At 39.6% G+C, this 17,447-nt stretch overlaps 1 protein-coding gene across 1 annotated transcript in view; it reads right to left on the bottom strand.

Annotated features, from left to right (window-relative positions):
* LOC103465908 (potassium voltage-gated channel subfamily KQT member 1-like) overlaps window positions 1-17,447 on the bottom strand; it is a 76,878-nt gene that overhangs the window by 4,146 nt on the left and 55,285 nt on the right. The gene's annotated exons all lie outside the window — the stretch shown is intronic.

The following is a 17,447-nucleotide window of genomic DNA, read 5'->3' as shown; positions in this document are numbered from 1 at the left end:
TTAAAACTACAACCTCCATGAAAGATCCTGGASRACGTTTTTAAAAWATTTTTTTTTATTGTTTTAAGAAAAAAAAATCTGAATCTGTCAGTATCCGAGTCGGAYCTCAAACGAAACCTAAAAATYGGTATCGGCTATAAAAGAGTGAGCGATCGTTGCATTTCTATATAAAATGTTCAAAACCACAACGACTAAATCTGTTTGTTCTTCTCAGCTAGGACCCCTAACACAGAGCCATTTTAAAATTAGCAATACGCTTTCATGAGTCTGGTTACTCACCAGACTATTTCCTGCTTCCTTAAAGACAAATTAGTGCAAGTCGAAGAGAAAAKAACCCGCTCYAACCTTCAGGCGCAGAAATCTTTTTTAGGGGTGTCATTGAATGTAGCGTTGTTAAGCAAATTCTGAACAAAAACACCAACTAATCTCTAAAAATAAGATGTTACGTGAAGAAATTTACTCTATAGAAGAGAACAAGTTTGGGTTTGGAAGCGACACCTGAGTCAAACAGACTCCGACGCAGACAGACTGCCGAATGCAAAGTCGGATTGGAACTTTCCGGCACCTGCACTTTAATTTCCACCTCACTATAGCTTTAGATTATAGTGATTACTGCAACTCAGAGGTAGGAAGCAGAAATGACTTCGTTTCGCCTTGCGTTCTGCTGCGAACCGCAAATTAAGTAATCCAGAACGATAAGGCCTCGGGCCGTTCAAAGCGCTTCACGGTCTGGATGTCGTCCGCCTTTACAGAGCCGTCTACGATCTGTAATTTGCATTCTGTGAAAAGTATGGAAAATGCTTCTTTTTTTCACCCAGTGTTTTGCATTTTGTCAAATTCAACGTCACACACGCATTAACTGGGCTCCAGTGATTCAGACTTCAAGAATTACCTTGTAGTGGAAGGAAAGTGATGCATTGCATGGTTTTAAAAACCTTTGAAAGCCAATTTATATAATAAATTGAAGTCTACAGTTAGTATGTAAATAATGAAAGCAGTGTGAAGTGGTCTGATTAAGAGTTTATGCAGATTTCCCCCCCCCCCTGTTTTGTAAAAGTCTAACAATTACTTGCTAGTAATTGTTAGTTGGAACCAAAGTGTTCCAGAGTACACATTGGTTCTCTGGAAAATATTGCTTCCTTTCTAAATAAAAAGCAAACATTGTGTCGACCCATAACAAGCGCACGGTGCCAATGATGGCCTTTCCAAACTCGCTCAAAACTTAAGAGGAACGGCCAACTTTGAACGTGATGGAAAATTTTAATTTGTCCAACTGATTTTGAACCACAGAGCATTAATCTCTAAATTTACRATAACGGCTAAAACCAAAAACCTTTAAGTTTGTGTCTAAGATCAGACATGATTAGCAATAGGTGCACACAGCCAAATTAAGCTACAAGTAAAGATGTCCAAAACGTCTAGTCCACACAGGTTTCTAACTACAAAGAGCTTCAGAGCTGAGGAATTGCTTTGTACTCGTCGACTTATCCTCCAACAACTACTTACAGGTTCCAACCAACAACCTGTGACGACTGAAATGGCTTCCAAAACCTGAGGAAAGTGATAAGAATGGCTCTTTGTGAATCAAAGCCTCGACATTAAAGCACATCAAAGGAGCCCAACATCTGACGCGCGGAGCTGAACGGACAGATTCAGACTCCTGTCTTCTTACTAAACTCTGATATCGGCTCCGGCCAGACCGAGCGCCTCCTGGCAGCGCTCACTCAGACAGCTAACGGCGATTTCATTGGCTTTAGGGTTCGTTTGTTCCGTCTCCTCGTCTTTTACTGTGTGTGCGCCTGATGGCTCAGACGTTTTTATGGCAGAGGGGGATGTTTAGCAGCTATTCTCCCCGTGGAGGTATGAGCTGTAATGAGGAGGACGGTATAAATCACAATTATTGAGGATGGTCGCAAAACGTCAGAGAAGGAATCAGAGTTTAAGTGAGGTCATAACGGAGAACTTTTTGCTTTACGATATCTAAGGCATCTTTGATGTGGATCAGAACCAAAATACATTAAATATCTGTTGTCGGTGCCGTTGTTGTGTCAACCTTGTGGACCATTCAGGTGTTCTGGTTCTGATTCTGGTCTGGTCTGGTCTGTGTCCCCAGAACCAGAACCAAACACAGAAAAGCAGCTTTCAGCTTCTAGGCTGTAATCTGGAGCAAACTTCCAGAAAACTGCAAAACTGCTGAAACAGAGTTGCTTTAAATTAAGGTTAAAAACCCACTGGTTTAAAATCTCGCTGGTTTAGAGTTGCCTTTGATTTGTAGGACATAACAGAGTATAAGGAAGTAAAAAAAAAACTTCAAATGAAGAAAATTAAGAAAATAACTGAGAAAATAAAAAATGTATAGAAAATTACTATAATAAAGTCAAAATACTACAAGAATGAACTCCTACAAGAATAAAGTCACAATATTATGTGAATAAAGTAATAAAAATACAAGATGAAAGTCATACTATTACAAGAATAAATATGTTATACAAGAATAAATTCATACTATTATGAGCATAGTCTTATGGGAATAAAGTAGAAAGTCAGAATATTACCATTTCATTCTCATATTATTATGGAAAAAGTAATAAAAATACGATGACTTTATTCTTGTATTTTATTACTTTATTCAAGTAATACTATGACTTATTCTCAAAATTTCAACTTTATTCTCATAATGTCATAACTTTATCCTCGTAATTTCATTTGTTGCTAATTTTTTCTAAGTGTGGCCGTAATGCCCCGTCGTATTTGTAAGTAGAAGATATTTGATGAACTCTGATGTTTTTATGGTGTAGAAATATCACACAGCCGCATCACTGCTGACATGCTCGATAGTACATGTAGTGATAAACTTGACTTGCCATCTCTGTGGCACCAAACAGGAGAAAAACGGCTCCGCTGATCGAAACCACAACCAGCACAACGTGAGCACAATGTGCCGCCTCTTTTCTGACTCTTTCAGCCAGAGGTTTGAATTTTCAGCTCGTACAGATTTCTTTCTTCCACCCCCGTCTGAGAATGAACTGTGACCCAAATGGTTGTGCAAAGCAGACAAAGCACGCGCCAGAGCCCAGATGAAGACTACAGATAAATAAAATATCGTAAACATCTTGCATGGGCACAACTCTGTCGAGTTATCAGCCTTCTCGCTGGAGCCTGAAATGGAGCAGGGGAGAAAAAAAGAAAAGAACACTAAATTACACAACGGCGCTGCGATAACACGATTTACTGATCAGGATTTACATCTGAGGCTTTGGCTGGTGACAGAGCCCTGAAGGAACAGTGAGGGTGAAAGGTTGAGAACCTGTATCGACATGTTGCCGGTGATTTTCACGCTGTGTGGTATACAATTAGATTTCCTTTCACTTTACCACAGTGACTGAAAACGAGAGAAGCGTAAAAGGGTGGAGTTTTTTTTTTTATAGCTTGTTTCTGTTTGATTTATTCAGATATTTACTGATAAAATTCCTCATTCAGAGAACGCAATGCTCTCGCTGCAAAGTAAACATCTTCCTCGTGACGCCTAGGTCAGAGTTTCTACATACTTTAATTCGAAGATTTCAGACTTTTTCGGATTCATGTTTGTAGAAAGCATTTCTAAGCTGTTCAGACTGTTAGTAAGGCACTTGCAAAAACCACCGACGGATGAATTTGGGAAACTTGGGCTGCGTTCACACTGGTCCTCTTAAGTCGCTTTAATCAAACTCTCGTCCGTTTGTCTAGGAAGGTTTTTGTGTCGTTTCCTCCACTGGCTCTTGGTGCAGCGCCACCACAGGCGAGGAGGTGAACACGTTTTTCAATAGTTTGGTTTGTTTGACACAGAGCAGGGTGAAGGCGAACCCCAGCAGCTGAAAATTTAACAAATGTTGCAATTTTGGTCCCCAGTCGAACCGAGTTTACCAGATTATCAGACTACAGATTATTTACTAGACAGCAGGACAGGGAATACAAATATCTATCCATTCTCAAATTTCCTTTTCCATGCATAACCAAAACACGTTCTAGCTGAGACGGACATATTAGACTGGCTCATACAGCTGGAACCAGATATTTACATACACCGAATAAAATGATATGCACATTTTGTGCATATCACTGTCTGAAGTTAAACCAGACCAAAAAACGTCTCGTGTGTTARGTTAGTTAAAATGACCAAAATTGCGAGAAGCTTGTGAAAAGGTAAAAAAAATCTAAAAAATAAATAAATAATAAAATAGAGGTTCATGACAGGTTTTCTGGTATTTAGCAAACAGAAATTATTTTATGTGATTCCATCTAGCAGGTTGTTGCTAACTCTCTAACCTACTCTCTCACTGTTTTTTTTCTCTGTGTTGTCATTTTTACTTACATTTCCTACTTTAAAAAAAAAAGGAAATAATAAATGAAGATCTTTGAGCATGAAAATCCTCTCGTTACACCAAGAGAAAATATTCATCCTACAAAGGAATAAAGTCAGTTGTAAATAACTAATCCCACCTGTTCACACCAATAAAATGGGACATGGATGGATTTGAACCCTACAATATTTCAGTCTTTCTTTTCTTCAGTAACAAAAGAGTCAAAGATTTTTGTCATCCTTCTAACTTATTTATTTTTTTCATTTTGGTTCTCAGATGTAAAAGAAGCTGTGACAAAATATAGTCATCCTGATCAAACAGAGCTGGATCTCTACTGCATGTAAAGTTGATGCTGGAACGCGGCAGTGTGTCGGCCAGCACAATTACAACGAGAGCTGAAACGATTCATCGGATTAATCGTGATGAATCGTGATGAATCGAGTATTGAAATAATGGTCAACTAGTTTAGTAATTGCCAACAGACTAAAAAACAAGACATTTGCTGTGAAAAAAAAAACAGAGAAGAAGTTGAGCCAAAACTGTAGAATACATTTAATTACATTAATATAAACATTGTTGTCTGTAAAAATGTTTTAGCCAAAACTCTTCAAATGGCATAATTTTAGTGGCATTATGGGCAATAAAACGTTTATTTTCTTATTTAAAAGATGCACAGACATAATTCAGTTCCCTTTCTAATGTATTTTGATTACTGTATAAGAACGTCTAAAATGGTTAAATACATTTTTTAAAAATATTATCTGATTAATCAATTAACCATCAATTAATCGATTAGTAAATTAATCATTAGTTGCTGCTCTAATTGAATGTGACACTGAATTTAGTTCCAGTTACTTAAAAGGAATCATCAGGAGCTCAAACAACCAGACCTCTTCCTTCACATCTAATCGACTTTCCCAGTAAACGGATGAACTGAAATCAAAGGTTGGATGACAAAGTTTTGGARCTTTGCCCATCTTTTCTCATTGAATTTTTCTCTGAGGCGTCTGAGTGACACACTGCGTTGACGTGCGACCCGGTGACAGGTGACGCTCCAGCTGTCCTCTGACCACAGGCAGCACATGGGACGGTCAAAAACATGGCCGCTCAGCTGCAGGGGGTTTCCCCGTCCGACAGCTCAGCTCCACAAACGCATGCAGATTAAACCTTTGGTGATATGTTTAACAAGCTGGAAGTGTTTAGAGAACAACTGATCAGTTCAGCCTCCTTCATGTTGTCAGCGAGGTTCTGTTTGCTTAGTGTTATCTCTAGACTTGTAGACAATAACTAAATATGGGTGCTGCTCGGTTGCTCAGATGCTTAAATATGTCTATTTTGGTTTCCGTACATGAAGTATTTCTAATTTAATAAACAAGCTTTTAAATAAGTTATGAAAAATAACATTTCTTTTGAATCCCCGTAGATGTTTTCACATTTTTTCCCCCCACACCACAAACTGAAATTTCCAGTATACTGCAGTGGGAGTCTACGAGACAGAGCAACAGAAAGAAGGGCATAAATGTGAAATGGAAGGAAAARTAGTAAATGGTTTTCCACATTTTCTCCCAATAAATTGTAATTATGAGCTCGAAAGTCAAAATTATGACTTAGCAAGTCGAAATTATGACTTTGAAACTCAAAATGACGACTTGGAGTCTCATAATTATGACTTGGAAAGCCGAAATTATAATTTTACATCTACAACATTATGACTTCGAAAGTCGAAATTATGACTCCTTGCTGGCTTTTACCCTTTCCTTCATGGAAATGGGCTTCAATGCAATATACAATGCTTTACCCTTTCCTTCATGGAAATGGGCTTCAATGCAATATACAATGGAAAATGTGCATTTGTTTCAAGCCTCCATTAAAACGATACCCCTAAATAAAATCCAGTGCAACCCATTTTTTCATTAGGCAATGTCTTAATTCAATTCCCTTCTTAATGTATTTCAGTTATTGTATTCTAGTGGGTCTTTTACGATCAATATTAAGAAATAATTTATTTAAAACAAGCTCCTGTGTTGATCTGAAAAGCTATTTGTAGTTTTATTTCAAGCGTATTGAGATATCTGCAAAAGAAACGAGACCAAAAAAAATAAAATACTAGGTAAGATTTTATGGTTTTGGAGTGAAAAACTTGCTACTGGTTCAGCCAAACATTTACTCATCAGACTGAAAACACTTAATCATACGCACAATTTTGTTTCATTCTCCAAAATCGATCTTGAAGCGTTTGAGGTGAACATTTTAGCTTTTCAGTCAAAAAGCCGTGAAACGTGAACTGCCACAGCGCAGGTTACCACATAACCGTCGGATACTTCTGGAAAACGCCAAACATCTTTAGTAGTTTGATCTTTAATCAGGAATTCGTGTGCTTTCCGGTCTCCACGAGGACTTGTGGAGACACGGAGACAAGCGGTGGGGACAACAGAGAGCTCCTGTTCACACAGGAACTCCCTTCCTGAACCACCTTCCTGCTCTCCCCTGGGGGACGCTCCGTCTGCTATCTGCTGCTGTACGAGCACACACGCAGATAAACAGGGCCGCATATAATACACGCACACAAACGCGGCTAGCTTCTCCTCGTCTTATTGTCACGTAGCAAACAACAAACAAAGCCTGAGAAACAAAGACCCGTGTCCCCCGTTGGGGACTCCAACCGCAGGTCCAAGTTCTCAGACAGTCTGCGACTGAAAAGCCTGCATGCCCATACGCTCTGCGCTGTAAACGGCTGAAATTGTTTTGCCCAAAGCTGAACCAGCCAGTCTGATTACACTGAGCGTGTTGACATACACCTGACTCACGATAAGGTGCGATATATCCAGGCTGTGGCTGCAGGGCACCTTTTCTGAGACGTGGCGCTGCATCCAGAATAAATAGGAATCTCTTGCAAAACACTGCGGAAATTAAATACTGTGAATGTGTTTTTTCTTTTTTCTTTTCCTAACACACTCACTGCTGTTATTTTGAGTACAACAACTCCATACATAGATTACTCGCTTTTGCTTTTTTGACATTTAGACATTTCAGGCCACCGTAGCATACAAATAGCATATATTTTGTACGAAAAAAAAAGTTACCCAAACCAACTTTGGTCCATGTGTTGGTAGGGTTAGGTATTGTTAGGGTTAACATCAGTTAATTTATTTTATTTCATTTGTTTTCTTGGTTCCATTAATTACGTTGAGTCGTCCAGATCTTGAAGTAGCAAAGTTGTCCAAGACATCACACTGCCACCACCGTGCTTGACTGTAGGTCAGTATAGAGCCACGCTAAGACTAAAAACTAAATTAAAAAAATAAAATGACCAGAATAAAGTTGAAATAATATGAGAATAAAGTCAAAGTATTTAAAAAACAACAAAAAAAAAAACAGTCGAAATAATACCAGAAAAAAAAAATCGTAACATCCTGACTTTATTCTTGTACAATTTTACTCTTGTAACACTTTGACTTTTTTCTCGTACAAGTTTATTCTCATAATTTATTTTTTTTAAATGTTCTTAGTGTGGCCCTTATACTTTTCCTGAAGTGGTGTGTTTGGGACACACCGTCCAAACAGTTCCCACTTTGACCTCTAAATCCACAGGATATATTCCTAAACTTTGGGTGTCATTAGGCTATTTTGCAAAATTGAAAGACACTTTGTATTCTTTTTCAGGTAGAGGCATTGAAACATCCGATGAACAGCTTTTTTTTTTTTTAGATATAAACAACGCTCACCTGACCTGACCTGACCTGGTGAATCCTGCAACACTTTCCATGTTGCTCAGGGTCACTTGGTGACTTCCTGGATTAGACACTAATGCTCTCTTAGGGTAATTCTGATAGGCCAAAACAAAAACCAAGTCCTGGGAAAGTCCACCATTGTTCCTTGTTTACTCTGTTTGTGGTTACTGACTCTCATTGTGGTTTTGGTGTTTAATTTCTTTTCACCAGAGCTCGATGCGTTGGCTTTAAAGAGCTTCCGGCCTCCTTCGTGTTGTCAGCGAGGTTCTGTCTTGATTTGCTAAAATGAGCAAATACCTTTTTTTTTTAAATTATTATTTTTAGCTTAAGGTCACATCAGCTTTGTTACATTAGTAGATAAAATCAACAGATGTTTTATTTACTCATTTTTCCTTTACATGAAAGTAGATTTAAACAAATCTGTAAAGGAGGAAAAATATTTACAGGTCTGTAAAACTTATGAAGCTTTAAAAAAAAAAAAAAAAAAAAGATTTTTCGTCCCCCCTCCTCTTCACTAAAGTTAAAAATCTTTGCAGAAGCGTTTCTGTGCTTCCCAAGCTGACCTTCCCACATTCAGCGACTCACACTGCCATCTGTTGGAAGCTCTGGAAGCTTTGGAGAAAGGCTCAAAATCTGCAGTCGCTGCATTCTTCCAGCCGTGCCAAACTCTACCATCGCATGATTCTTTGACAAATGGAGACACGACACGCAAGAGGGATACGAGATCCTGGATGGAGCAGAATGAGGGAGCGTGTGGTAGCACTGACAGCCGTAATTAGGTGTTGCAAAGCGGCGCGGCTCGTTCAAGAAGCGAAAACAAGCCTTGGACACGGTGCACAGAGATGTCAGAGATGTCTCGACTGAATACAAAAATGTTTTGTTTTTTTTCTTTCTTCACATACCACACAGGCAATAATAGAAACCGTAACTCATAATGTGATATTTGTCTCCTCCTCTCCTTGTTCTCCCTCTTTCTGACAGCAGTCTTGAAGGGATTCTGGGAACAACGTGGTGGAAAAAAAAAAGGAAAAAAAAGGGATAAGCATTGATAAAAACACAAGGACGGCAGAAGAGGAAAAAGAAAAGCGTACCAGCGTTAGCAGTGCGCTGCAAAATGTGCCTGTCCAGGTCACAACTTTTTTTTCCCTCAACAAAAACAAGACACTGAAATCCTCATGTTGGCACGAGACAATAGAGCCGGAGCAGAAAAAGAGATAAGACAAGACAGAAGCCATTGTACAGATCAGCGCCGTCTCATGCTGTAATAAATCTGTAATGTGTTTTCCCACCACAGTAACCTTACAAGGCCTGTGGCTTTAACCCTTTTATCACCAGACGTCTTCACAGCAACGCAGTTTTGTTCTGCCAAACGTTAGCTTTTATTCTTGTAGTCGAACAAATTAAGTGACATATTGTTGATTTCCTATGGAAATAACTTTCTTCTAAAACCAAGTCATGGATTTTGTTTTCCTGTTAGTATATTTACCGTCTTCCTCCATATATCTTACTGAAACATAATGTTGACCTATTTTATTTATGGAAATAATGTGGGAGTAAATTCCAAAGCTTTAGTTCTATGCTAGGCTGCATGAAGCCAGTATCTTATTTCTTTGTACTTTTAACACACGCGCTTTCTTAGCTACGCGTTGCTACTACAGGCTGGACATCATATTACCTTCAGTATGTTTAATGGCAGCCTGGTCAAAACTGGCTCCTTGCTTCCTGGAGGCGTGTACTCTGATAAGGCTTTACATTTTACCCAATCACTAACATATGGTCAGTTTGATGCTATGAAGCTTACCAGAAATGACCTTTAATGTAAAAAACCCCCCAAAAAACATCCTGATGTTAACTGAATATTTGGAAGCATGGCCAACACAGACTGAACAGCTTCGTTCACTTCCTCCGCTGCCATCGCTGAAACTACAGGCAGACTACAAGTTTAAAACAGAGCAGAAAATTGATGTTATTGTTCACAACTTCTTCTGTTTGCTGATTGGCCTGTTAGAAAATAGGAGGAATCCAAGTGAATGGGGAAAAAGCCCAGATGGAGCAATGAAGGGAGATGAGAATGGCGTAGGAAGGCGATGGCCAAGCTAGTTTTGTGATATTATCTGGCATTACAAAACCACACAAGCTGTGCTTCCATTATCCACAAAATAGCGCAAATTGGAATTCCGAAAATAAATTCGCTACATGGAAAAACGGCAATTAAAAAAAAAAAAATCCCGTTTTTCAACGTGATGATTTTTCAGCTATATCTAAATATACAACCGAAATAAAATAAAACAAATAAAAATTGAAATGAACAATCAAATGTTGCTACTGCCAGAAAAGAAAGAAGACAACAGGAATGGTACAAGGATGACGTCACAACACGTTTTTCTAATGGCTTACTGCATGAACAGACTGATTCACATGTGACTTTAATTGCATTTCTTATTTAGTGGAAACACCGCAATTGCAAAATTATGATTTTTTTGACATCAACAGATAATTGACAACGTTTTGCACATATTTGTAATGGGAATAAAGTTGCAGTTGCTGCAGATTTGTCAGCTGTACAACCATGAGAATCTCCCCACATACCTAGGGAGGCAATAGGAGTACACTGAACACATCGTCACACCCAAGAAATCAGTTTCATGTTGCCTAATAAATTCTGACCCTATCATCTTAATATTGTGAATGTTGGTGCTGGAATCCAGACTCGTTCCTCATGGGAACATTTTCTAAGTCTGTCGTCTAATTTTGGTGAGCAACGTGTGAATTCCAACCTCGGCTTCCTGTTCTTAGCCAAACAGAGTGCCAACCCGTGTTGCTGCTGGAAGGCTTGACGCCTTGTAAGATGGTATCTTCCTCCACTCTGGGCTGTAATGAGTAGTTATTTGCTCCATCATCTCTAATCAGTCTGCACAGTCTCGTCTCTTATCTCTCATCTGACATCAACATTCGTCCACACCTTTGCCGTTCACTGCCGTTTCTCTGAGAACCTAAATGATGGTTATGAATGACGAACAGTTTCAGCTGAAACACGGTTGAGAAAATTGAGGAAAAACAAGAAATGGAAGTGATATGCCTATGAAAGCGGACAGAGAGTTGGTTGATTGCTTCGCGACTCTATGGAGAACATAGAGTAAAGGTACGAAACGAGTCACATGTGAATGAGTTTGTTCACGCCACAAGTTATTAAAAAAAGCTCGGTGCGCCCTGATTGGCCTACCACTTTCTGCCACCGTCTTTTTCGTAGTTTGAGCCAGTGGCAACATCCGCTTGTTGACCATGTGATGCGAAAAAAGCAACTTTGAGAAATGAGCCACTTTCAATATGGCCAAAAATCCAAACATCCAAATTCATTTTCGAAATGTCAAATTGCGCCATAAGATGGTCAATGGAAACACATGTAGTGTAATCCTTAAAGTTTAAGTACCTGTTTAGATTTTACTTCTACGTTACATGAGTCACTTACTAACATATTGAACTAAGTGGTAGGAAGCTGGTTCTGTTCTGTTGCTTTAACTTAACAAACCACAACTTTTTGTTATCTTGTATTGTAACCTGTCAGATAATGGGCCATTTGCGAGAAGTTCTTGCTGGACTTCCAGTATCTCTGTCATCAGTAGTTGTAATCTCCATTGCATGAGTTATAATCATCTGTTAGGAAAACTGTTAGAAAGGTTGTGTTAAAAAAACAACAACAAAGCTACAAATGCTGACGGATCAGTGTTGAGAACAAAAGGCTGCAAACACATTTTGCTCAAAGTAGCAAATAGTTTCAGGTCATATGATGCTGGATTTAGACTACCTAGCTGCCCTTTGTGACTCAAACACACGCACACACACACACGCACGCACGCACGCACACACACACACACACACACACACACGCACACACACGCATGCTGGCTTTGGCAAGCAGAAACAGTATAGGGTGTACACACTGGCCTTTCTGGTGGGCCAACAACAGGCTAGCATTACACACAGGTCATCACTATCATTACTGCATAAAAGCAGGATGAATATAAAGATGATAAAATGGTGAAAAAAATGCTGTTTATAACTGGAGAGGATATAATATTTATTAACATCAGGCAATAAAACAAAAGCCTCATAAAACGTGTGTGTATTCGCATGTCACAGCGCTCCATATTTACTTTTTATGGTCAACCTTGGAGTTCAAGATGAGTCTTTGTTAGTCCTGCACCGCAGGTCGCCGGTCTCGGGCCTGACCATGACAAAAATGGTGTTCAGCCAGCATTTCTATTCATATCTCAGATGTTATCACTTCCTGGAACGCCGTGGAAAAAAATGTTAGTAACCTCTCCAGCACTTAGGAGTGTATGCCTATCATTTTTTGTCCACTAAATGTTTTCTGTAAATTCCACAGAAGTCACCTGTCAGAACAGATTGTGCTTTTCTTGCGAGAGGTGTGGCCTCGTCTAAGTTTGGGGTTTTTACAAGAAACAAACGGGCAGAAGAAAAGCAGAAGTCAATACCCTGCTTGAGATCTAGAAGCCTGAAACAAATCAGCAGTGTAGTATTATTTTTGTGTTTTTGTCACGTGAACAAAAAATCATTTTGAAAACTCACCGACTGAATCCTCACATGCCTTCGATAAAAAGCATAAAAACTATTTTAAAGTAAGCAGAGAAAAGAGGAACAGTTTGCTTATCGAGTTCATCCAATCACTACACTATACAAAACGCTTGCTGACTTTGTGAAAATAGATAATTCCCCATTCACATGTGTATATCTGGCTTGCCTTTTAACATTTCAGGATGTTATGATTGTCTATGTGACACTGGAGGATGCGAGTTGTGAATTCTAGACTGCTACAGATATTTTGCTCAAATGGCTGTCAAAGCTTTAAAATGTAACATATCACATATAGTTCACTCTAACTGAGGCCAATGCTAATTAAATGTTCCAACAGAAACCCAACAATGACTGTATTTATTCTTCTATATTGGGGGGAAATTGATAGATTCACTCACCTCAGCATTTTGAGTGCTTGAAGTGGCTAATATTGATGGCAGCTTGAAATTTTTTATACTTGGGAGCAACGACAGACTGTTTTTGGATCGTCAAGGTTTCGTTGGGTGATCATAAAGTAAAAAATAAACAATTAAAATTACTGAGCTGTTTACATCACCTCAAAAAGAATGTGACAATGTAGAACTGCTATTTTCGGAAGCGATTTTGTTCTGTTGCACTATCTGAAAATCATGAAATGCTGCTTAGGACTTCACAAAAAAATCTCCTGACTGTCTTCGGGATCACCAAGATGTTTTCGTAGGGCGGGAAATGTGCGATGTACCTTTCTGAGTTTTATGAACAGCAGCGGTCTTTCCCCTTTAACCTCTACCATGAACTTAACCAAAGCAAGAAAGGCCTGCAGGGTTTAGCTCTCTCAAAAACTGGTTTACTGGAGTCCCAAACCCTTTTCTAAACAGCTTGGTGTCGGTTATCTTCTTTCTCATCTGCTTTTGAATTTCTTTTGATTAGAGCATAATGTGTTGCTGCAGGTCTGGCAATAATCAAGTCAAAATGTGGCAAGAGATATGTAAATGTGTTTAAACATGGCTGATTTGTAATTGACCAAAGGGGAGGATGTGGTTATCTTCACCCAGGTTATGTAATGAAACATTTAAATGTGACAAAACAAAAACAAAAGAAAAAGCAAAACACTTATTCACTACACTTAATATAAATAACAAATTTACAGCAGAGTTGGGACAGTTCTGATGCAGCGGCTTAGATAATAATAAAAAAAACTAAAATGTTGAGAGCTGAGTATTTAACAAACGTATTATTGGGTAGCATACTCAATCGCAAACATATTGTACAGTAATCTGACTTTCACGTTTTAATTTTCAACATGGAGCTTTTCAACCAGAACAGCAGGAAACTTCGAGAAGCTCATATGAAAAATAAACAAACTTGGATCAGAAGTGAAAAGCGTCGCAAACATCCAAACATCAAAACTTGAGAAGTTTATTTTTGCTGATTTGTGAGTCGGTTGATTCTTTATTTTTTTGTTTTTTCACTTCTGTGTTCGGTTCTGGGCCTGAACTGTGATTATGAAACGCGATAGCGTCTCATTACAAGCTGGGTTTCCTTTGTGTCCAACAGCACGGGCTTTCATGTAAAAACCTTGGCAGAGTGTGTCGGGTTTTGAGTTTTTTTGAAAGTGTTTGAAAAGAAAACTGATTGTACTTTATGAGGGTCTGTCTTCAGACTCAACGGTTTCAGTCCAAAGCATTGTTTAGCACAGCCAAACTTGTTTGCATGCTTGTGTGCTTTTTATGTGCTTGAATTCAGGTTCCTAAAGACTCGAGACTCTGGTTTGCATTTGGAAAAAAGAAGAAGAAGAAAAAAAAAAAACAGAACACACCTAAAAACCATCAGTTTAAATCGAAAGATGTAAAAATGTTTGCTTGATACGCTCCTGTAATTTGGCTAATGCCAACGGAGAGGCAATTTGCAAGACGTGTGTAAAAATAAAAAACAAAAAAAGCCTTAAAGATGCAGAAGAAGTTAAATCGATAGAGTTCATGAATGAATCCCGAACCAACATGTCGGCTGTCCTCAAAGTGACCGACCCGGACGCGCGAACCAAACTGCACCACCGGCCGCCTCTGTGCCAGCTGGAGAACAGAGCTAGACGGGCTCAGATTCACGGCGGGCCAGCGTGCTGCCAGCGAGACCGGCTTCCCTTCACTTCAGCATCGCAACGTACAAAGCGCTCTTTGTGTTTGCGAGAGCAGGAGAAAAAGATGGACGGAGAGAGGAGAGAGGGGTGGAAGCAGAGTGTGGAGGCATGAAGGTGGAGGCCTGAGGGCAGCTTCACAAGGAGAGAGAGAGGGAAAGAGAGAGAGAGGGAGAGAGGGAGAAGAGAGAAAAGAATGGGACGACGGTGGGGGGGCTCCGCTTAAAACAACAGGAAACTGAGCGAGAGCACCTGACGCTGACGGTGACCATCAAGGGCCGCGCCACGTGTCGCTAAACTGCAGCCAAAGCTCATTTCTGCGGCGGCGGTGCTGCTAGCGATGTGCGGSAGTGTGTGTGAGCGCCAGCTAATCTCTCTTTAAAGTGGATATGCTGCTCAATGCTGCTTTTGTTTCTGAGGCCTGCTTTCACAAGGACATACAATCCCTTGTGTCCACTCCTCCCATCCTCCTCTCTTTGTCCTACTTGGCGTTTTATCTCCGTTGTTCACTGCACACGCCTCCTTTCATGAAACCCCTATTAGGGTTTTATGGGGTTTTAGTAACTTTATTTTAACGTGCCCGTGCGACGCCGAAGGCCTGTGCTCCGAGTACGTCGAATACTTCCACTCGTGTACATGCGTTGAACGGACACAGAAATGTACGTATGTCTCGCTTGGAGGTTTAAATCAGCCGTAAATTAAAGCAGCTATGAGCTTGTTGGAGGACGGCTTTGATGCTTGACTTTGAAGAATATTTATATTTTCCTCCCATGAATATGTGGTGTTAAGGGGTTGGTGACTCAAGCTGGTTCAGTTTGCTTCTTCATATGTTCTTTGTTTATTCAATTATTACTGCWTTAAGCTGAAAGAAAAAAAAAATCTGAAAATTACAAATGAGACATGAGCAATATTTATAACGTAACGGCAACAAGAGAGGCTTTAATGTCCAGAATTAACAGAAGATTGAATTTGGCTTAAACGACGTGTTTTATTTCTTAAAGTGAGGTACTTTTGTTTAATGGGGGAGTATAAAATTATCACCTCGTGGCAACCTTGAGTAAAAATAAGTTTCAAAGTTACTTTGTCATTTACAAAATAATGTACAACATCAACTAGTACATTTTTTAATCACAAAAGCAGCAATTTTTCCAACTTCTGCTAAAATAACCAACATTACAGTCCTAATATTATTTTGTTTATTTTAATTAAGAATGTGATACTAAGTTTTAAATGGGCAATATTTTATATTTTATAGCACAATAAAATACTATGTTACCCTCATATATCCAATATCCACTTTTGGAAATGTGTGGGAAGAAACATTCACATGTAACCAACAAAACATTTACAATATTCAAGTATTTTTCAGCATTTTTAATACTTTTCAGTGTAACATAAAAATCTGCAACCAGCTGCAGCTTCTACCTTAAAAAATAATTCCATAATAATTCTGGTTTATCGAAAGCATAAAAATCAGATGGGTTACGTAATAATGAGCTGTTAAAGACTGATTATCTGGGCCTTAAAGAATTTAAGGCAAACAACTTTTTTTTCTCCCCAACACTAAAATAAAAAAAAAAAATGTGCAACTTTAAAGAGCTGAGAATTATGAAACTCAAAGTGTTTGTTATCTTGAGGACTTAGTGAAGTATTGCTAAGAAAGGCTGGAATGAGGCCAAGGCTCAAACAAATGGGAAGAAAAATACAAAAACAAACTCCGCTACCCATTACCATCCATTACAGATGAAAGGCGTAAACCAAAATGCCATCAATCCATAAACACTTTAACCTCCTCCAACCTTTTTCTAGGAAGCTGTCACCACATGGAGCTCCTCTGGTCCCGTTACCGAAGCGTTCGGAGCACTTAAGATGGTTTTTAGTATGTAAAGCCAAGTAAACACACTGGGGATAAAGAGGGGGTGTGTGTGTGTGTGCAGAGGGGAGTGTGTGTGTGTGTGGGGCGGGGTGGTGAACGAGTGAGAAGAATAAGCAGTTGCCTGAAGTAGCATTTGTCCTCAAAGACAGCTGGGCGAGTCCTGCTCCTGTAACTGGTCCCCGGTGCGACGGGCCTCGCTCGCAGTCGCGTTTAACGCGTCCGTTTATGCTCTCGTAAACAGTCCGTCACAGCGTGACACTTGAGAATGTCTCTGGGTATCAGCAGACTCCGAAATTTAACATAAACATCCAAACAAACATCTGGGAGCTTGTGCGCGTACAGACGTTTTGAGTTACCTAGAGCCTGAGCTCATTTTCAGGGAAGCTATTTCAGTGCAGCCAGTGACGCAAACACTAACATTTTTTCGGGGGCTCTAATGTGGGAACACGAACGTCCGTGACATGACTCAGCTGAGACGCTCTGATTGCAAACCCTAGCTACTTGAAACTAATAAACAGCTCAGGGAACATGACGTTGGCTAGCATGGCAGCAGCTAGCCAACGTCAGTGACTCGCACAGCTGCAGATCAAACACTGGCATGGATAGAAACAAAGGTAAAATGACCAGAGTGCACCTCTCAGTGTGTGCAAAGGTGAACGTACAAGGGTTCATGCTGCTGCTGCATCTAGGGTGTGGCGTCGCGTTGGCTTCACACAGGGGATTCTTTATAAAAGTGGAATTCCCTGCCCCCCAACTTTGTTTTCTTACCGCCAGCTGCCACAACCACCAAA

Source organism: Poecilia reticulata, linkage group LG6 (assembly GCF_000633615.1).
Source record: "Poecilia reticulata strain Guanapo linkage group LG6, Guppy_female_1.0+MT, whole genome shotgun sequence".
Classification (NCBI taxonomy): Eukaryota; Metazoa; Chordata; class Actinopteri; order Cyprinodontiformes; family Poeciliidae; genus Poecilia; species Poecilia reticulata.
The sequence above is the reverse complement of the archived record's forward strand: the minus strand, read 5'-3'. Positions and strand labels throughout refer to the sequence as shown.